Here is a 23,002-nt window from a genome sequence, read left to right on the forward strand (position 1 = left end):
CTTTCTGAAAATTAGTAGACAAAAGCAAATTTAGGTGTCTGTTCTTGTCATGATTTAAGAATACAAACTACAAAAACAGAGCATTTTTCTTTTTTCTTCCAGACAGAGGAGAAAAGATAGAACAAAGAAAATACAAACAAGTCAATAAAAGAATAAGGAAACCGAAACAACCAGAAAAATGTATAGTAAGGAGGAAAGAAAATAATGGAGAAAAAGTCCAAACACATCAGCAATCAAAACAATGGTGAATGACTTAAACTCACCTGATATTTATTAGTTTACAGATTAATTGGCTTTAAAAAAATCAAAACTAGATGGACACTATTTATAAGAAAAATACCTAAGACAAAATGACTTGAGAAATTTGACAGTAAAGAGATAGAATAAGGTGAGCAATCCAAAATTTACAAAAAGGGGCAGGAAAATAGTGAAATTCAAGGGGAAAAAAACACCCAAAACAAACAAACAGAAAACACCCAAGAAGAAACAGGGACAAACAGAGGGTAAGTAGGAGATCAAATGCCCTTTGGCAAAGCCCAACAGACTTTTCTTGGAAGTTGACAAAGTGATTCTAAAGTTAAATCAGGAATGAAAAATTAATGATAGTGAAGACCTATCTGACAAAGAAAAAAACCAAAGCATCCAAATACCAAAGTATAGTTTTCAATTGTCTAAGTCTGTTTTCTGTTGCTATAACAAAATATCTGAGATTGGATAATCCATGGAGGAAAGGCACTTATTTTGACTCATGTTTCTGGAACTGGAAAGTTCAAGAGCATGATGCCAGCATCTTCGTGGCTTCTGGTGAGAGTCTTGGACTGCATCATAAATTGGCAGAGAAACAGAAGGGCAAGCAGGAATGTGTGGAAGGGATAAAACATGAGAGGTGGCCTCACGGTAACCCATCTAGTCCCAAGAGAGCTAAGACCCACTCACCCCATGGTACTTAATTCAAACCCAGGAAAGCAGCAATAACCTTTTCAGGAGGACAGGCAGCGTCCTCATGACAAAAACGCTTTTTTTTCTCTCTCTCTCTCTCTTTTGTGGTACTAAGGATTGAACCCAAGGCTTCATGCATGCAAGTCAAGCACTCTACCACTGAGCTACATCCCCAGCTCCCAAACACTTCTTCAAGGTTCCATGACCTGTCAACACTATTACTTTGAGGACCAAATTTCAACATGAGTTTTGGGGAGGACAGATCACATCCAAATCATAGCCAAAGGTTTAGTCATTAAGTGTGGTATGGACTCAGGAATGAACGAATTAAGAGCACAGAAAAGGGAAATCAGATGCAAATGCACCTGAATGAGAACTTTGTATAAGAGAAAGACAGTACGCTCAACTTGGTGAGGAAGACGAAAATGTGGTTAAGATAATTTGGTATCCATTTGGAAGAAATAAACTTAGATATTTTTCTTTTGTTCACAAACAAATTATTCCAGGTGGATTAAGGAGTAATTATTAGATAAATAAGGAGCTATAAATGGAACATTTATAGCTTTGAGAGAAAATTTAGCATTGTAAAGCAAAACACAAAATGCGAAGTATTGAAAAATTGTGCATATTAAAAAACTACAGTATGATAAAAAAAAAGATGTTATGAAGAAAAGTAAATTATATGCTATGGACCTGAAATAGATTGCAACATAGAGCAAAGAATTGATATTGAGAATATATAAAAATTACCAATCCAATAAAAAATGAACATAGATTAAAATAGGGAAAAGCCAGGTACGATGATGCACACTTGTAGTCCCAACTACCTGGGAGATTGAGGCAGGAGGATCACTGAGCCCAGAAGTTTGAGATAAGCCTGGACAACATAACAAGACCCTGTCTCTAAGCTACATACAAAAAGAAAAAAAAATGGGGAGTGGGGTCTGAATGGATAGTTCACAGAAAAGGAAAGACAAATGGCCAGCAAAGTTTAATATAATTATAATTATATAATTATAGTTAATGTAATATAATTATATAATGTTTAATCTCGACAATAATTAGGAAAATGAAAATTAAAGCAATGAGGAATCAGTTTTAACCCTTTCAATTATTTAATGTTATCTGGATTTAGAAGAATAAGGCAGAATTTTGCACTCATATATGTTGGGAGTGAATATTGGTAGTTTTTTATGATGTCTGTGGTGTATTAGTCAGGATTCTCTAGAGGAACAGGAGCAACAGGAAGTATGATTATAAAAAGGGGGTTTATTAGATTGACTTACACAACCAGAAGCTGGATAGTCCACAATGAACATCTGTAGTTGGAGAGCAGGAAGAACCAGCAGCTGCACAGTCCAAGATGCAGAAGCCCCAGAACAAGAAAGATCAACAGTGCTACCCTAGTCTGAGACCAAGGCTTCTGGAAACTATGTGGAGAATCACTGGCAGAGACCACTTTAGAAGAGTGAAGAAGCGAGAGTCCAATATTCTCAGACGATCAAAACAGCAATCAAGAACCCATTCAAGAATAGTTGAGTTTGCACCTGCATCTGCTTCCTTGTTCTTGCAACTTTTATTCCATCTATTAGGTGATGGCTCCCATGCTTAGGGAGGGGCTCCACTTCAGTTCCTATCCCACATTCTAGTCACTCCTAGACACGCCCTCATTGACACACCCAGAAACCTCTTAATCATTGGCATCTCTTAATCCAATCAAGTTGATAATTCAAATTAACCATTACAGTTGGGTAGTATGTTTTAAATTTTAAAAGACCAGAAATCAATGAAATAGAATCTTACAAAGAATGGCATAAATGAATAGGACCAAAGTTTATTATTTGAGCATATCAAACAATTAGACAGATTTAGAGAAAAAAGAAGAGATAAAGAACGCTTTACCAATAACAAGAATGAAAGAAAGGATATTGTGATAGGTCCTACAGGCATGGCAAGCATAACAAAAGAATATTATAAACAATTACATGACAACATATTTGCTAAAGTAGATGAAATAAATTCCTTTAAATTCTTTGACAAATGAAGGTCACCAAAATAGACATAAGGTGAATGAGAAAATCTGAGTAGTCCTATAACTAAGTCAAATTAATCATAAAAATCTTCCTGGCACATACAATCCCAAGCTTAGATGTTTTAATAACAATTTCTATCAAACATGTAAGAAATAACACCAATCTTATACAAACTCTTTCATAAAATAGGGAGGAGGTAATACTTGTAAACTAATTTTACAAGGCTAATATAACCCTAATACCAAAACAAGACATAGACATTATACAAAACATCATAGAAAAATATCCTTCATAAAAATAAATACCTTTAATGAAATATTGGCAAATTGAACCCAAGACTGTATTAAAATAATAATGTATCATACTAACGAATATTTTTCTGAGGGATGCAAGATTAGTTTAACAGTTTTAAAAACCAAACAATCATCATAAAGGAGAAAGTTGATATGATCATCTGAAAAATGTAGAGCATGTGACAATAGTTAACATCCATTCATAATAACAACTCTCAGCAAACTAGGAATAGAAGGGTATTTCCTATATCAATAAATTATATCTATTAAAAACAAATAGCTAGCATCATGCTTAATAGTAACATTTTGAGTATTTTCTTCCTAAGACTGAGAATCAGGCAAAGATACCTACTTTCACCCCTTCTATTCAGTTTTGTACTAGAGATGCTAACCATTGATTTAAGGCATGAAAAAAAATAAAAGGCATAAATATTAGGAAGAAAAAAGTAAAGCTTTATATTTGCAAATGACATGATTTTTAGGTAGAGAGTTGTTTGGAATTTATAAAATACCTATTGAACTGAGGAGTAAATTTAGTAAAATCATAGGATGCAAGGTTAATATTCTAGAATGAGTTGTATTTTTATGTACCAACACCAAATAATTGAAAATATTTTTAAAAACAATAAAATTAGTTGTTTATTATAAATATTTAGAATAAATTTTAACAAAAGTTATATAAGACAAATATTTAGGACAAATTTTAACAAAATATATATAAGAATGTTATACTGAAAACTCTAAAACTTTCAGATAAATTCAAGAAGCTCTAACTAAATGAAAAATTATATCATGCTAATTAATTGGAAAATCCAATATTGTTGGGATGTTAATCCCCCCAAATTAACCTATAGATTTTTCTCCATTCCAATCTTAATCCTAGAAGAATGTTTTTAGAAAGGAAATTGATAGCTAGATTTTAAAATTTTATGTGGAAATATAACCTAGAATATCCAAAGAAATCCTGAAAAAGCATAATAAAGTCAGAGAACTTACACTGATACTTACTATAGTGATACAATAATCATGAACAGAATGGTGCTGGAATAAAGGTCAGCAAGTGGGATGGCAAAGAAAAGTGAGCCCAGATACACGGTAAAGCTTAAATGGTCATTTAATTTTCAATGACAGTACTAAAATAATTCAATTCTGTAGAAAGAAAAATCTTGCCTGGGGGTGTAGCTTAGTGGTAGAGTACTTCTTAGCATTTGTGAGACCTTGGATTCCATCCTCAGCCCTGAAAAAAACCCCAACAAGACAAAACAAAAAACAGGATCATCTTTTCAACAAATGGAGTAGGATGCAAAAAAAAAAAAAAAGGAATTTAATTTTTATCTCACTTCATACTCCCAAATTAATTTGAGTTAGCTACTAGACCTACACTTAAAACTAAAACCAAGGATGATTTATAAGAAAACATTGAAGACTATCTTTGTGAATGAGAGTAGGAAAAGTTTGTGTAGTTCTCAGAAAGCAATTACTCTTTAAAAATTGACAAATTAGACTTCATCAAAATTGAAAACATACTCATCAAAAGATGATTAAGGAAATAAATAGGCAAACCATTGACTGGGAGAAAATATTTGCAAAGCATATATCTCTTAGAGGCCTGGTGTTCAGCATACATAAAGAACTTTGACAACAATTAAAAGACAAATAACTAAAGAAAAATGGGCAAAATATTCAAACAGATATCTTACAAAAGAAAATATATGATTTTCCGATAAGCACACAAAAACACTCAATGTCAAATACCATCAGAGAAATACAATTCAAAACTTGAATAAGACAGCACCATGCATTTCTCAAATGTGCGCACATTAAAAAGACTAACAATGCCAAACCATATTGGTGGGGAAATAAAAAACCTTACAAAAAAAGAGTATATCAAACACTGGGAAAAAAAAAAAAAAGAGTATATACTGCCTGATTCCATTTGTACCAAGTTCCAGAACAGAAAAGCATGGAAAACAATTGGAAAAGTAGTTGCTTCTAGGGATATGGGTAAAAATTGCCTGGAAAGGGCATGAGGGAGCTTTCTGGAGTGAGGTTAATGATCTATATTTTGATAGAGCTGTGTGTGGTGCAGGCACACAATTTGCCTAACCTCTCTGAATGTCCATTTTAATATCTGATCATTTTATTATATATAAATTTTACTTAAAAATAAAAACTTTAAAAAATACCTGATGTTAATTATATGCAAGTGGAAATATTTAGGAGGAAATATACTAAGTTCTCAAATTAGGAATGTATCAAAAAATTAGAGTGAATAATGGATTGATAGAGGAATGAACAGATAAGAGATAAACAAGTACAAAAATGGAAATGGAAATATCTAAGTAGCAATGTACTGGTAGGCACTTAAGTTTATTTTATCTTTGCTGTTTGTTTGGAAGTTTCTTATTGAAGTGTTGGGGAAAAAAAAAAAACAGATACACACTTTGACCCATTCCATTTATATGTAATTATTTATTCTACAAAAATACATTTTATATGTGTACCATGATGTATTTATAAGGGTAGTCATTGAAGTATTGTTTCTAGTAGCAGAAGATAAAACAGAGTGGGCACATAAATACCCATGGTTAAATATACTATGATCTATTTATACAATAGATAACTGCAAAAGTTACAAAAAAAATAATGAGGTAGTTCTTTATAGAAAGATCTCTAAGATATATTTTAAAGCAGAAAAAGTAAATGTGTATTTCCTTCATGTAAAATTATTTTTTAAAAATCAACATTTGGACAGGCTTTCTGTATAAATATGCATGCATACAAATGCTTAGAAGAAGACCTAGAACGAGAAATTGCACATGTTTTTCGGTAAAGGTCCAGAGAGCAATTATTTCAGATTCTGTAGGCCATATTACTTCTGTGATAACTACTCAGCTCTGACATTGTGGTGTGAATACATCCCATAGACAATACATAAATGAACATGGCTGTGTTCCAAGGAAACTCAATTTATAAAATCAGATAGCAGGCTGTATTCTGCCTGTGGTCTATAATTTGCCAACCCCTGACACAGTCGTGATTGATTGCAGCGAAGGCCCCAGTTCTTTGCCCCTTCCTGTCTCTACACTCTACTATGCATCTTTGTTTTGATCTCTCCTTCCGACTCTGGGCTTAACCATGTGATTTGCTTTGGATTAATAGGATGTGTGATTCAATTTTGTGTGATGCTAGCAGAGACTTGAAAGACACTGAGGCAATGGTGCTTGCTGGCTCTTGTATCTCTGTTCCTCCAAGAACATGTCCAGTGACACTCACAGAGTGAAGTCCAGGCTCTTCAGATGTCCTGGTCAAGGCTAACTCAGATTGGTGAGAGTCAGGCAACCTTCAGATATGTGGGCGAACCCAGTCAAAATGAGTAGAGCCACCAAGCTGGCCACAACAGACATGCCAGCAGGAAGTGCCTATTTTTTGCCACTGAGGTTTTGTTTTGTGGCATTAGCTAATAATTACAGAAAAGAAGCACATCCAACTGATAGCACTGATTCCTTCTGAGGAGGTTAAAAGAGGAAAGGTAGGCTTTGTGATTAAAAAGAAAAGAATAAATTTTCACCAAGAAGAATCACCTACTGGTATTTTCCAAATCTGAAAATACAGTTTATGGTCAAGGTTCTTTGGAGGGTCAGGCCAAGACAGCACAAGTGAAGGACCAGAGTTGAATTTCCACTTTTTTTTCCTTCTATTTTCATATCCTTTTTCTTTTATTCTCTGTTTTTAAACATATCCAAATTTTTGTATTCTAAAAATACCTCTTTCCCTTTACATCCTGGTTTATCTTTAACTCTTCTTTCTTTTTTAAAACTTAATGTTATAAATAACAAAGAAATTAATGTACATATCAGCAAAATTTTAAATATAAAATAAAAGCTTTTTTTTTTTTTCCTGCCCACAACCTTCCCATTTCCTGGAGTCAGTGCCTTTAAAATGATTTTGGTTTTTGTTTATTCTGGTAGTTATCTATATTTTTCTAAATAACAGCTTATATGTGTCTCTTCACTCGTATATTTTGGTTTCTTTCTGTGAAAGATTCAGTGTTTAGTTAGTGTATTTTAACCCTTTGTTCTCACTCTGCCTTCACATTGATTAGGATTTTATAATTTTTTACTTTTGTTTTTTACATTTTATAGCTCTAAATAATGTTCTGAAACATCTATTTTCTTTCTTTATAGTGGTAGTGTATTTTTATCGAAGTCATATGTCCACCCAATTAAAAAAGCAATAGCCCAGTCCTTGACTCTTCAGCTCCCAGCTCCATCTTCTTTCCAGAGGCAACACATTTTTCCCCCTTGTTTTTGGTACTAGGGAGCAAACCCAGAGGCTCTCTACCACTGAGCTACATCCCCAACCTTATTTTTTGTTTTTAGCCAGGGTCTTGCTAAGTTGTCAAGGTTGGCCTTGAACTTGCATCCTCCTGCCCAGAGGCAACCATTTCTAAATGCCAGGTGCAGGGGAAGACCAGATGCTGTATTGAAACGTAAACCCTGAGTAAACAGGTCTGCAGATGAGGCTAAGAATCTGCATTTCTGACAAATACCCAGGTGATGCTGATGCAGCTAGATCATGGACCCACTTGGATAGGGTCGTGTTAGAGTCTCTATCACAGTGCCTGTTGTCATATGGGCTTTGCTTCTGAGGCAGAATATAGACAAGAAATGTGAGACCCAAGGAGGGGTCTAGCCCAATAGGAAGCCTAATTTTCCATCTTGATCAACAATCTCAAAGTCTAATTCATGCTCCTCAATTTCTGGCAAAGGAAGTAATATAACAGACTTCCTGGTAGCCTGGTTTGACTTACCAGAGGCTCCAAGATGCAGAATAAGCGTCAAGGCTACCCCATGACTTAAGGAAAACAGAAGTGCTGTTTAGGTGCCAGTACTCCTACCTGCATCCTCTAAAGCTCTTTCCTTCCCATCATTCTAGTTCCCAGATCCTCCTAAAAGGTCATAATATGTAATTATAGCATATCAAAAATTCAAATACCTGGCACTCTCCCTATGATTTTCAGCTGCATTCTAGAAAAAATAAGTAAGGACTCTGAATAGACAAAATAGACTAGTCACACACTAGTCTCACTTTGGATTCCTCAAGAAGCCACTCCTGGGGGGTAGGAATGAGGTCTGAGTGGTGTATTTGGGGCGGGGGGTCCTAGGTAGTGGGAGTGGAGTGATGAACTGAGGAAAGGAAGGGAAGGCAACAGTAATCACGTGGAGTGACCATATGGAGTAAAGCAAGCTGCTCCTCGGGGAGCCTGGACTTAGCCTTTGAGCAACTCTGGGAATATGCATAAAATATGCCCCTCAGCTGTGCTGCCTGTGCAAGGGTGCTGGGGTATTTATACCACTGCTTGGCCGCGGGTTGTTCCTGAGGGAGTGAGTTCCCTGACAGTCAGGGCCTGCTGCACAGGCAGCCTCATGAGCAGGAAAAACTGTAGAGCAGGAGACGGAGTCCAAGACCACCTCCAGACACTTTGGACACTTAGACCAGCGTCCAAAGCCTGTTCATTCCTCCTGGACCCTCTGTGCACCCCAACACTGCACATTAGCAGCTTCAGGTGGCAAGAAGTATACACCTGAAAGTGAGACTGCCTGCCATCGAGCTGAGGGTGGATGCGATCCAGGTGTCCCGAAAGCAGGGACTGGGGAGCAAGCTGCCATTGGGGTGTGGGGACCCCTGACCTGGGATCCCTGAGGTTTTGCACTGTGGAACAGTCGGGTCTGTTCTCCTTCCATGCCATCTGCCCTGCACCCTGCTCATTCACGTTATTTCCTCGGGAATATATGTCAAGGAGATAGATCTGTGGAGAAAAGCCATCCGGAGGGGCTATTTTCAAAGGAACTATTTTAAGGCTGTCCTTCCAGTACGCCACATCCTGACATTGGGTATATTTAGCATCATCCATAGACAGGGCTAATGGATTTTTGGTTGCAAATCATTATGATTCAAACCACTGCAGTCTTTATTTTTTTTTTAATTGCAACTAAGTCACACACACACACACACACACACACAATTACATTATATTTATACATGGAAAATGCTTCCAATAAAAGCCATTTCTCTAGTTAAACTTACAAGCCTTTCCTATTGAACCCTTATGTGTGGGGGAGGGGCTAAAGCTGCAGGTTAGCATGTATTGCCTTCACACAGTGCGTGAAATGCACATGTATTTGGTCAAAGAAAAGAATGCACAAAAGGTGTTTTAAATTGACAGCCCAAGACAGGGGTAATTTAACATGCCATTCTTTGCCTCTCGTTCCTGTAGTTGCAGAGCGCAGCTGATTTGCCTCCCTGAATACAAATTTATATTGTCCCTTCCATTAATATGGTTTCTTTTCATCTCATGCATTAATCTCTTTCTGCCAGCACAATAAAGACTGCAAAGTAACAAGTTCCAATGTCAGAAATCAAAACTGCAGTAGACTCAGACTTTCTGATGGGAGTTTCATTTCGATGCAGCCCCACGAGTTGTATTAACTGCAGATAAAATAGGAATCACACCATCAAAGGCATTGTCCACAATTCACCTCTGCCCTGTGGCCACCCTGCTGAGGCTTAGCTTTGCATTTCGGCCGATGATTGAGTTAGTGTTTCTGGGTATTGGCTCCTCCATTCTGAGTACTAATTCAAGCATCAAACTCTGCACTGTTTTCAAAATCAGATGCCTGGTAACATGGTTTGAGCCTTGACCCTAATGTTCCACCATAGTCTGGACCCACATTCTCTAAGGAGCCATTTGGTCTGAAGAGTTTTTGTTCCCCTGCAGTACCTTGCATGATATCCAACACAGTGGATGTTCAGAAAACTACAGGCATGTAAGTATACTGCAAAGTATAGCAGGCACGCCCGGGCCCAGCTCCCCTGGAACACAAAACCTGCACAAGGACAGGAACTGCCATTCTGATAAGAGGAATCCAAATTGCTGAGCTCTGACTAAGTACTAGACAGTGGTTCTCAAAAAATGTGGTGCAGATCATTACTGGCAAGTGGTAAAAATGCAAATTCTAAGACCCCACCCAGCCCTGCTGAATCAGAAACTCTGGGCCTGGGGTCCAGCAATCTGGGTTTAGACACGCCCTCTGGGTGATGCTAGGATGCATTAAGTTTGAGACCTCTGCATTAAGAGCTCAGGTTCTGGAGCCACACTGCTTGGGCTACAATCACAGCCATGCGACCTTGATGATTCTCGAGGCCTCATAGACATCATTGGCTTCATTGACCTCAGTGAGTCTCCTTAAAGCCTCTGTTCCTCAGTATCCTCATCTGAAAAATGGGGAGGTCTTAATTTGGTTTTCCCCAAAATACAAACCCTGAGACCAAGATCTGGGGAAAATTGTTTTATTTGGGAGGTAATCCCAGGAAGAGGGAGTAAGGGGAGAGAGTAAAATAGGGAAAGAGGTTATACTAGCTAACTTTTTGTTGTTGTGACAAAATACCTGAGAAAAACACCTGAAAGGAGGAAAGATTTATTTTGCTCAGGGTTTCAGAGATTTCAGTCCAGAGTTGTTTGGCCCTATTGCCGTGGGCTGGAGGTGATGTAGAGCAATAAGGGCAGAGAAGAACTGCTCACCTCATAGCAGTCAGGAAGCACAGAGAGAGAGAGAAAGGGGATTGAAAGGAGCCGGGGACAAGATACATTCTTCTCTGGCATGCCCCCATTGCCAATGACATACTTCCTCCAACTAAGTCCTGGCTCCTATAGTTTCTGCCACCTCCTCGTAGTCCATCCAGTGGATCTTAGCCATCGATGAGGTCCTCAAATTCAATCACTTCCCCAAAGCCCCACCTCTGAATATTGCTGCACTGAGGACTAAGCCTTTGACCCATGAGACTCTGCAGGACATTCTAGATTCCACTTATAAAGAAGGCCAAAATAGACTTTGATGGGCAACTGGGGTCAGTCCACTGGGGACTCTGAGAGAGAGTGGGGTCAAACACCTCAACACTCCAGGATGTATTCTGACGACTAGCCCATCAGTAGGACGAGTCTGGGTTGTCTTCTGCAAACTCCCCTCCTGTACTGATCAGGGTCACTGGGACTTGCCCTGTGCATGGACCTGGCCTGGTGCCAGAAGTCCTCAGGCATTAGTCTGCATATTCAGAGACTAGGTGGCCTTTGAGTGGGCTGCAGGCATGTGGGCAGGGCACTGACAGTACCTGCCACTCAGGTTACCCGAGTGCTTTCCAGCTAGTGGTAGTGTGAGGATTAAGAGAGACACAGCAGGCAGAAGGGTTTGTAACAATGCCTGGGACGTCTGTGGATGCATCTCGGCTCACTAGCGTCGTGATCCTCTCGTTCTCTGTTCCTCTCCCTCTCTACATCCAGCCTGCCAGAAAATTCTGCTGGTTCTACCTTCATGGTGTTTAATCCACTTAATCCTCCTTCTGTGGCAACAGTACAATGATGGCGATGATGATCGTCATTACTCTTTTAGAGCTTAGGATGCCAAGGACAGAGATGTTAAGTAACTTGTCTGGGGTGGCTCCGTGGGTAGGTGTTAAGGATTTGAGTCAGGGCTGCCCGGCTCCAGAGCCCAAGCTCTCTATGACTGCACATACTCACAGATCCATTTCCTGGGGCGTTTAGAGATGGACTTGGAGAAACTGTGTACCAAGTGCTGCATCCACATAACGCAGATGTATGGCAGGTGATTGAGCGGAATGTGGGTAGTTGAGGGTCAGGGGCTCTTTCTCTCTTGCAGACCCTGAGCCTATGCAGAAGGGGCTCCCAAATGAGACCAAGCCACTCTCCCCCACGCAGGGTGGCTCTGGCTGCTGAATCCTGTAGATCTACATCACTCAGGAACAGGTGGACCTGGCAATGGCCCCATGACCTTGTCTCCTGGCCCAGGCCTGGCATGAAGATCAAACTTTCAGATTTCCCTGCAGCTGCCGGTCTATATTTCCTGGATTCTCGGGGCCAAAGCAAGTTTTGCCAAACTGGTGGCATAAAATTGTGTGCCAGTCAAGTCAGGCAGCATCTTCTTCCCAGCAGTGTCAATCTAAAATCCTAATCACCCAACCCCCATCTTCCAGAGGAAGAAAAGCAAATAAATGTTGACATTGTTTAAAACAAGAAGCAAGTAGAACTAGACTGGGGATCTCCTCTAGGACAAGAGCCAGATCTTGCTCACTGACAGGTCTGCAGTTCCCCGGGGAGAGCCTGCCCTCAGTAGGTGCTCACTAAGTGATTTTTACAAAATGAAAGGTGTAGAGAAAAATAATATTGGCGATCGTGGAAGAGGTGATGTTTGAGAGAAATATGACCCCCCAGTTGTTTGAGAATCCCCAAATTTGTATCTCCTATTGTGGCTAATAATTGTTCCTATAGGATGTCATTAGAGTAAAACTGACAAAGGTAAGTGCCTCCTTCGAACACTTACAGAGGAGTGAGGAGGCCTCAGTAGGATAAGGTACCTTCCGGTCTGCTAGCTTTACCTGCTTGGCAACAATCCACTTTTGCAGGGTATTAAAAAGGCAAATGCATTCCTGTTGTTTTAAATCAGGTTCCTTCAAAGGCTGACTCTGAGACAAGAATTCAAGCTAAGGGGTGGGCAGGAGATCCCAGGAAGCCGCCACAGAGGGAAGTCAATGCAGGGGATTCTTTTTTTGAGCAGGTCACCCCTGAGGGCAACAGGGGCCTCTGGAAGACTGCAGAGCACATGGTGAGCTGTGCAGCTCAAGCTGACATGGAATCTAGATATTCACCCACCACCTGCCCCTCTGCTGCTCCCAGGGCTGTGGACTGTCCAGGGTTTCCAGCTTCCTGTGGACAACCACAGAGCATGCTCCCAGGCCTGGAAAGCGGTCTTCAGGTAGAGTTGCTCCCAGGTGAGCAGGGAGTTGGCAAGTCCAGGTGAGCTCCTTGTTGCATGATGGGCACCTGTCACATCTGCCACATGTCAGGGACACTTGGGCTGTGTGCAGATGTGGCCAAGATTCTGGTGCATTTGTACTTGTCCAGTGAGAGTGAGCAAGGGGGAGAACATCACCTGGATGTTCTCTGAAGCTGGAATGGCGGAGCACCATGGCCCCCTTGCCTCTCCTTCCATGCTCAGAACATAGAAGGGAACAGTAGATTTTCCCTTTGTGTCTCTATCCCATTTATATGGCATCAGGGCAGGGGGACGACTGTAGCCCTCTCCTGCCGTACCTCAAGAAAGCAGAAGCTTTGAACTATAGAGGGTAAATGGAAACTCTGTGGCAGCCGTGGAGGTGTCTGACTTGGGACCCTCCCATCTAAAAAGACTTGCCATTCAGCTGTGAGGAGTTGGGTAAGCTGGTGGCTCCCAGATGTCAATCTCTAAGTCTCCCTCAGCTTCCAAGCTACAGCCTCCTGCTTTCCAGGCAGCCCCGTGGATGACTTGAGCGTTCAAGGGCACTAGGGCCTGACCATTTTTGCGGAGCCCAGAGCTCTTCCAATGGACCGTTTTTTGGGTCTGGAGTGCCTCTTTGGGATGGCCCAAACTGGCAGACTCTCACAGCAAGCAACCTGCTCAGTCCTGTTGCTCTTCTCTTTTATTGATCGCAGGTGTTACCTCCCAATCAACCCACTCTCTTAACTGTCTGCAAACACACACACACACACACACACACACACACACACACACGCGCGCGTGCGCGCTCCATATACAAGTGGAGAGAGAGAGAGAAACACAACAGGGAAAATATGTGCCCAATGTTAAAAATTGATGAATCTAAATAGAGACCATTTGGGTGTTCTTTGTCCTAGTCTTGGAATTTTTCTCTATATTTGAAATGTTTGAAGATAACATTGGTGGGGAAAAAACTAGAAGAGAAACTGGGAACTTCTCTGAGAACCCCTGTCTCCAGTCTCTGTCAGGGGATGAACTCAATGGTCTCTTGCTCTCCTGTGCTGGGACTGAGCAGGTGCCCCTCTTGCTTGTATCTCCTCCTGAGTGTTGGCAAACACTAGATAAGTAAGTCATGGGACTTCTGCGGAGGGTTGACTGTGTGCTTGGCACTGGAGCAGTGACCAAGATTGTTGGCTCCTTTTGTCTGCTGGGGGGGCTCTATGCATGGACCAAGTGAGGGTGACATAGCCACAGAGTCTCCCAGTGGGCAGGAAACCCACTGCAGAGAGGAGCAGAAATCAACTAGGGAAGTTTATACCCAAAGGACTTAAAATCAGCATATTACAGTGACACAGCCACATCAGTGTTTATAGCAGATCAATTCACAATAGCTAAACTATGGAAACAACCTAGGTGCCCTTCAACAGACAAATGGGTAACGAAAATGTGGTATATATACACAATGGAATATTACTCAGCCTTAAAGAAGAAGGAAATTATGGCATTTGCTGGTAAATGGATGGATCTGGAGAACATAAAGCTAAGTGAAATAAACCAATCCCGAAAAACCAAAGGCTGAATCTTTTCTCTGATATGCGAATGCTAACTCACAATAAGGGTGAGGGGGCTAGGGAAGAATAGAGTCACCTTAGATAGGCAGAGGGGAGTGAAGGGAAGGGAAGAGGGTGTGGGGTAGGAAGGATAGTAGAATGAATCAGGCATTATTACCCTATGTGCTAATATGACTACATGATTGTTGTGATTCTACACCATGTACAACCAGAAAAATGAGAAATTATGCTCCATTTATTTATGATACATCAAAGTGCATTCTATTGCCATGTATAACTAATTAAAACTAATTTTAATAAAAAGCATATTGAATGCCTTCTTAGGCTCCTTAAGCAGCATGGAAATAAATTCATTGGAAACAATGAGAACGTCAGTCAGTTCAGCTCTCTTAAGGAGGATCAGACATTAATATAAACCTGGTACAGTCCCTGTCACCTCCTCACGTTCAAACATGGAAGTGTTGCATAAACCTTGTGTGACTCAGTTTTCTGTCTGTAAAATGGGGACATTGCATACCACATATCCTTCAGAATGCTGTAAGGTTGACTGTAGGGAATGAAAAGTTCAATAAACACCATTTTATTATGAACAGGGGGATCTTCTCAAGAGTTCTTTAGCTCAGAGTCCCTCCCAGTGTAGAATAGATCCCTTGCACATGCGTTGGGCACCCACATCTTCTTCCCTGTTGTTCCTCCTTTTGACCCTGCCCTTGAGTTACAGGGTTGGCCTGACCTGGTGCCAACCCTCTCCCACATTAGCCATAGTTAAACCTGCAACTCCCCTTTGGGACTGATATTACCATTTGATAGGGGAAGCAATGGAGGCCTGGAGAGATGTAGCTACTTGGTATTTACTGAAATCCTTAGAACACTGTGTGGCTTAAGAAAATAAGACAAGGGCCGGTCACACAATTGGTAGGCTCCCTGAGCTTCTTACTCAAAAGCTATTAAGTTATGAAGTGCAGGCCCCTTTCAAGCATGGAGTTCTGAGCAGCTGCATGGGCCAACAGCCACAAAGCTGGCCCAAGGAGAGGTACAGACGCCGGTGGATGCCTACTGTATTGCTGTGTGAGTCACATGGGATGGGTTAGCTTGCTCCTGATGGCAGTGGAAGAAGAGGTGTGCTGTGTTCCCTGACCACGCCCTTGTCTTCAGTGTAGTCCATTAAAGCACTCAGCAACTGGAGAGGTAGAGCGAGACAGAGGCAGCCCAGAGGGGCATCGAGTAAGCCACCCTGGGCAGGGATGCAGCTCAACAGTAGAGCACCCACCTAGCACGTGGAAGGCCCTGGGTTCCATCAAAAAGACTAACACTTCAGGAATTCATGGAGACCCCAGGGGAAGGCTACGGACTTCCAAAGGGGTGGGGTAGCTGAGCCAAGTCTGTTCAGCTGTCTTCCTATTGGCTGAAATTCTGGGGCTTACAGAAGGTCTCTGGAGAGCAGGCAGAGAAGCCCACTGGGCGCCCAGCATGAACCTGCTTGATATTGGGGTTCCCCTTGGAATCCACTGGCTCAACAGATATGCAGCTCACGCGCCCACAACAACCTCCAAGGGAAGAGGCTGGTCCTCTGGGCGCCTCCTGTGAGTTGGAGCAGTCACCTGAGTGAGCTGGTCTGCAGTGACTTTGGTTCAGCCAAGGTGGGCTTCCATATCATCTGGGCTAATTCAAAACACAGTCTCCCGCCCGTCTTGCTTCCTTCAGTTTTGCTAAGTCCAGCAGTATCCCTGGAGAATTCCCATGGCAGATAATGTGGATACATTCCCCTTCTTCTTTCTGAAGTGGTGTGGACAATAGCTATGAAGGCCAGTCAAGTTCACGAACCTCAGAAAGTTCTCTAGGAAACTTCTATTCACATATAAAAATGGTCTCCAAGGCTCCAGGGCAGATCCAGTTGATAACTGGTATGTAATGTACAGTGTTCAAGAAGTATTGAACACAGTCAAAATTAGAGATTTCATGTGAAATTTTGGATTTGGGGCCTTTCTGGAAGAAAAAAGCATCAGCTGTCAGCCATGTTTTCACATGATGCTGAACTTACCTGCCGGACTTGGCAGGAGCCTCCTTACCTGGCACATGTTCTCCATTCACCACAGTCCCCTGTCCCCAGCCCATGTCATTCACTTTGGCAGGGACTTTTTACCCAGGGTTTGGGAATGTTTGTACTTGCACTGGTGACATTTATGGTAATGCCATGAACACACCTGGTGTCCCCAAATATCTCCTGTGGAGTGTTTGGGCCTCCGATGTCATTTAGCCCCATCCTCATCTCTGATTGTGGGTTTCTATCCAGGACTTTCAGAACTGGGTTTGCTTAATTTTAGGGCGGAACATTTCATTTTTTTTGGGTTTTGCGAGATTTTTGTGGCAAATGGATGCTATACACGTAGGTACTTGAGTCTGGATTCAGAAATGGACTCACTCCTTACAAAGGGCAGGTCAAGGGGTTTCTGCTTTTCAGTGACCTTCTTAGGGCTATCTGAGAAAGGCTGTCTTTGGGTTCCATTCTGTCTCTTTGGCTCTCTCACTCTCTCTCTCTCCAAAATGAATGCAGCAAAAGACCTGTGTGGTGGATTATCTCATTAGCAGGGCCCTCACAGGAGAAGAGATGCTGGATGCTAAGCATGTCGATAATTACGTCCTTGGTTCAAGGCCAGAACCCCCTCTCTCTCCTCGGCTGCTTGCCAGCTCTAGGAAGAGACCACAGGCTTCCGCAGCCCCACACGGAGAGCTCGGAGCCCCAGCCTCCCACTCTGGAGCAGCGAGCTATTTCTGTGTATGTGGGAAGGGTGGGAGGATGGAAAGAAAAGTGAGAAAGTGTATGTAAGCAAATATTTCAAAGAAAAGAGGGGGAAACGCTTCTTTAAACAACCTTATAAAATAATCGATGAGCTCCTGCCAGACCCCCAAATGAACAACCGGCTCCACAGCCCTCTGTAGCCTGGGCACACACTCATTGCCAGTTTTGGCACAGCCCGGATGGCATCAGGAAAATGAAGCTGGTCTCAGGTCCCTCTCACCTGCCTGAGAACGGCCAGTGGGGCCTGAGGATGCCTCTGCTCATCTCACCCGGGGCTTCGGGTGATGCCCAGAAATTAACAAGCTACAAGACGCCAAAACGTCTCCAGAGTGATTTGACTACAGGAACGAAGAAAGATGGTGGCAGGTGGCGGGGTGGGATGAGGGGGACAGCAGGAAGGGAACCATAAAACTGAGGAGTTAATTTTGATCTTTAACGTGCAGGAAAAACAACCAGACAAGTTTATGGCTAGAAAGAGCCGTTTCTTCCCATGACTTCTTGTTCTCTCGACATAGCCCACCAATTCTCAAATGAATGCCCCTTTCCTCCCTTTCTCCCTTGCTCACCTTTAAGGGGCTAATTAAAAAGGTAAATGATGAGGTTTTCAGAGAATACTGAGTGATTAAGATGGAGACAAGAACATGGGACAGAACTGAGTCAGTTGCTTATCAGGGACAAACGACCACAAGTGATTCAAATCAAGTTGAGCCCATTGGCATGTGCGCGCACGTACACACACACACACACAACACACACTTTCAATTTTGAGTATTTTGACATTTGGGTTTCTCTCTGTTTCAGTCATTTCTGAAAGCATATAAACTTGCTTCTGATTTAGGCTGTGGATTTACACTTCAGTTAAAAGAATATGGATTTGTTTCCATTTGAACTTAGCAAACACCCCCCGCACCCCCACCCCGGTGTTTGGCTCTCAATTGCTTAATTGGGTTGCGACCCAGTCAAGTCTAAGCGCTAGTTTAGACCCATTTCAAGATGGCAAAGCTCACTGGAACCAGTCTTATTACTGATTAAAATAATAAAAATATCAGAAATGAATGGATGGGCAGTTTCCAGAGGAAATTACATTTGGTCACCAGAACTGAGGCAAGGCAGTTAAGGCTGTGTCTTCCATGAGGAGCTGGGGATGGGCAGGGCCAAAGCTGAGGACCAACAGTCAATCTTACTTCACAGTGGATGTGTTTACTGGCATCAGCGATCATGTTGGTGAAGACAATCTGAAGTCTGGTGTTTCACAGGAAAGCACTCTAGGCCTCAGGTGATGTGAGTTGGTCACTAAGGTCCCAATTTCCACTCCCCAGCACTAACCTTGACCTAAAGAGCAGGAGCCATCTCCACCTTGCTCCAACCCTCCCCAGGGTTACCAACCACCTCCACCCCACAACCTTGGTCAATGACTGACGGATGTGGGATTTCCAAGACCAGCCCCTTTGCTTCAGGTGAGATGACTCTGATAGAATTCCTGCTGCGAAGTTCCTGGGGACAGGAGTCCCTAGCGGAGACCACGCCCTTCTTCAATCACTTCCTTGCCTCCACCTCCTTCATGCTTCCCTGAAAGCACTAGCAAACAAGGATGCCTCAGCCCCTGCTTTCTTCCAAGTCCTTTGTAGCTAAGGATACTAACCATCTTCTGAAGGAAGTCACACCTGGTGCAGGTGTGCTGTGCTGAACTCCTGTTCAACATCTTAGTAGGTTCTGGTGACTTGAGAAGTATTTTTCATTAGCAAATTGACCCTGTTCTCTGGGATTGGTGCCTGTGATCTCACTGTGGGTGAATCTCCCCTCTCCAGGGGTCTCTAGGTGAATACAAGTCTCCAGTTACTAACAAGAACAATGCCAAGTGAAAGCGACACTAGATTTCTTTCTGAGCTAAAAAGAATTCTCTTCCAAGTAGCACTTCCAACCCCCCTCTGTTATATCCTAAAATGCAAAAGAAAAACAAAACAATGGGAAAATGCTTCAGCCCAGCAATTCTATTATCAGCTCTTAGACAGCACCCCTCCCCGCTTGCTCTTTCTCGCCTTATATATCTTCCACACAGCTGGAAAGACCATTGAATCTAGGAGGAAAATCAGCAAACCCATACAGCTTTGTTACAACAAAATGGCACTTCCTTCTTGGCCATTTTGCCCTTTATCTGATGGAACTTGGGGCTGTGAGTCCCTGGTGGGCATCCCATTCTGTTCTTGGAATTTTTCATGGGGGGCAGGACCTCAAGACCATAGTGACCTGAGTTTCAGTTTGCTCAGCAGAGCAGAATCCTGTAAGAGTGCAGGAGCATGGGACTACACCAGGAAAACATCAGTGGGCTTAGAAGATAGGAGTCATAGTGAGGGACTCACACTGATCTCTGGGGAGGGGGTGTGTGACTTGGTGTCTGTTGGAGCTGTGACATGGGTAGAGCACATCACTGTAGATAGCAAGTAATGGTTCATCTGTAATGAAAGCCAAGTGTCCGGGCTGGAACCGACTGGGGAAATCTTTTCACTCCAGAGCTCAGTATTACTAATGCCCAGTCTTCTGGTACATTTGCATTTGTAGCAGATGCTGTGGATGGCCTGCCTCAGGCTTCCTCCCACGCCACAGGAAGTGGCTCAGGCTGTAAATGGGAGAAACCTGGATGTGCGGGAGAGTGGGCAGTTTTACACCAACCAGTGGGGGAGGGGAAGAGGCACAAAAGGCCCCAGTTCTGTATTCCATGGTGACACCCCTCTGAGGCTTGTTTAATAGGTTCCTCCTCAGGGACTCCCAGTGGGACTGAGTCCCTGTTTCCCTCAAGGCAACCCATTTGTTTGTGCCCCCTCTATCGGTTTTTCTTCACTTTACCCACTTGTTTCTGCTTCCTGAGATCACCTCCTAGAAAAATTACTTGCCTGCAAGTCCTTACATTGGGCTTGCTTTTGGGGCATCCAAATAAAAGAACATTTATCTGTCCATCCATCCATCCATCTATCCATCCATCCATCCATCCATCCATTCTACCAAGGCCCACTGCACGTTTCCAGTCACTATACTATAGGGAGAGGAGAAAGAATGCAGAGTATATAAAGCTGAATAAGATATTCTCCCTTCTCCCAGGTTTCCCAGTTTATGGGAAACAGAAAATTGTCTCATGAGGGGGCAGTGCTAGAACAGCTAGAGACACAAATTACTGTAAGCACACAGAGGAGGGAACAAGTAGCTCAGCCTGAGGACATACAGAGGGACTTTAGATGGTAGACTGTGTGCCTGCTGGTCTCAAGCATTATATGATCCTATTTCATCTCTTCTCTTAGCATATCATTTACTTTCTTTTTCTTTTGGTACTGGGGGTTGAACCCAGGGGTGCTTTATCACTGAGCTACATCCCAAGCCCTTTTTATTTTATTTTTTATTTTTGAACCAGGGTCTCACTAAATTGCTTAGGGCCTTGCTAAGTTGCTTCACTGACCTCGAACTTGCAAACCTCCTGCCTCAGCCTCTCAAATTGCTGGGATCACAGGCCTATGCCATCACACCCAGCATGCAATTACATTTATTTAAAAAAAATTTTTTTTAGCCTTTGACCCAGAGTTTACAATATGCATTTATAATTAATCCAAGTCCACTTTCAGATAGTGCTATAGCACTTCACAGGTAGTGCAGGTAGCTTATGACAGAATAGTTGTCTCACGGTTATCTGTGAGGGCTTGGTTCCAGCACCTGCTATGGATACCAAAATTCATGAATGCTCGAGTCCCTTATATAAAATGGCATTTGCATATAAAATCCCTATGTCCTCCTGTATCCTTTAAATCACCTCTAGATTTTTAGAATACTCAATGCAATAGAAATACTCTGCAAATAGTTGTTACCCTGCATTGTTATACTGCATTGAATAACAACAAGAAAAAAGTCCATACATGTACAAATTGCAATTTTTTTCCAAGAATATTTTCAAACCTCGGTTGGTTGAATCTTAGGATGTGGAACCTACAGATACTATTTTCTCAATCCCTTACCCTTGTAACATTGCTGCCCTTCATTTCACTTAGGATGACCTTTTAAAACATAAATTTGAACCAAAGGGGATGAGGAGTTAGGGTGAGAGAGAAATAATCTGGGAGCACTTCGAAATCTTGAAGGCAAGAGCTGATAAGTGGTAGACTGTTTGCAAAAATGGCTAAAATAATTCCCCCTGTCTCTGTACTAGAACCCTTTGTCACTTCTCATCAGGAAAGAGGTGACCTTTATTTCTGCACTCCTGGAATATGGGCTTGACCACACAGCATTCTGACCAACGGGACATTCACAGATCTCTGCAATCAGGGACTTGAAATGTGCTTGTGCATTGAACCTTGGCCTCTGGTTACTGGTTTGTAAAATCTAAATAGCTCTATAGAGGGCCCAGCTTAGTTCTGTTACAGAAAAACAAAGGAAGCTTTACTTCTGTATGTGCCTCACTGTGGTCTGGGCTGGGAGGCTCATACCTGTTGCTTTGGCAGGACAGTCCTGGCCAATGTGGGGCTGCGACTCAGCTGCCAGCAAGTCAGCCCCTCTCCATCCCAGGCTCATTAGCTACTGTGTTTTCTGGACCCTGCCAGCAGACAGTCCTCTCTTCACTGGCCTTTTAATAGCATTAGGAAAACCCTGGCTCCTCTGGTCCTTCCTATTCACAAACACTCACCAATCCACCCATTTTATGAAGAAGCAGCCAAGACGCAGTTCGCTATCCACCCGCCCCCTGCCCCCCTGTACCCTTTAAATAGAAAAGAAGCAGGAGCCAGAAGATTTATGACGGATGATGATTTGGAATGCAGGCGAGAGCTCAAAGGAGCAGCAAGACGTCCTTGGAATTCAGACCAGGCGGAAGTCGGCCAGGGCCTCCTGCGAGGTGGCTCACCAGGTACAGCCTCCATCACTCTTGCTCGCTCAGATGCGCCACCGTTCCTGCCCCCGGCTCTGTCTCTGCTCATTCCTGCAAGCCACCGGCGCTGGCAGCACTTAATCACCACACTGCTGTGTATAAAAATTTAAGGAGTCTGCTGCCTTGAAGAAATGAATCCCAGATCATTTGGAAATACTTCCTCCCCCACTTTTGTTCTTTCCTTTGGCTCTCTTATCAGCTCTGATTTTATAGAGGGGGCTTATATTGAGAATGTGCTCTAAGGAAATTTTAGGCGGGGTGCAGATTGTCCAGTGTGTGCAGAAGTGGAATGTTTGGAACTGCCCAGGTGTGACGCTCACCTTGCAGCTAGCTGCCTGCATGAAGAATTTGGGGCCCTTTCAAGGCACTCTGCAATCCTGTCCCCTCCCCAATAGCTTTACCCAATGTACTCAGGGAGCAGGGAGCAGCTGGAAGGGGCAAGGGTGAGAGGAGCCTGGTTCCCAACTTATCTGCTTCAGCCAGGGCTGCCATGACATCAGAATCTCTGCATCCCAGGGATGGAAAGACCCTGTCTCAACTCAGTCTCATGGCAGGTACTCGGGTGGATGGTGAGAATGTAGGCAGGGAATACCAGGTCTTCATTGGTCAGAGTCATAATCAAGTTTCCATAAC

The sequence above is a fragment of the Sciurus carolinensis genome, chromosome 17 (genome assembly GCF_902686445.1).
Source record: "Sciurus carolinensis chromosome 17, mSciCar1.2, whole genome shotgun sequence".
In the NCBI taxonomy this organism is placed as follows: domain Eukaryota; kingdom Metazoa; phylum Chordata; class Mammalia; order Rodentia; family Sciuridae; genus Sciurus; species Sciurus carolinensis.